Raw genomic sequence first — 350 nt, 5'->3', positions numbered from 1 at the left:
CTTCCATGGCGATGCGTTCACCAATGGCGCCACCTGGAGGAATATCGCGAGATTTGCCTTCTGTTATTCCTCATTTGTGCATTTGTGTGGAAAAACGTCTCAGGTTACTTATGTAACCATGGTTCCCTGAGTAGGGAACGAGACACTGCGTCCTCTAGGGGTCGCTATGGGGGAACGCCTCGTCGTGACCCATGTCTGAAGCATACATTGAAAAAACACCAACTCGTTGGACGGCGACAGCCATGACGTCACTACCGGTGCGACTATAGTATAAATAGGCGCCGGGAGCACACATCATTCACTTCTTCGTCTGAAGCTTGCGTCCGCAGCATGGCAAGAAACCTAGAGGA

The sequence above is a fragment of the Sinocyclocheilus anshuiensis genome, unplaced genomic scaffold (genome assembly GCF_001515605.1).
Source record: "Sinocyclocheilus anshuiensis isolate Anshui unplaced genomic scaffold, SAMN03320099.WGS_v1.1 scaffold1031, whole genome shotgun sequence".
NCBI classification, from domain to species: domain Eukaryota; kingdom Metazoa; phylum Chordata; class Actinopteri; order Cypriniformes; family Cyprinidae; genus Sinocyclocheilus; species Sinocyclocheilus anshuiensis.
This window is presented reverse-complemented; position numbering follows the sequence as displayed.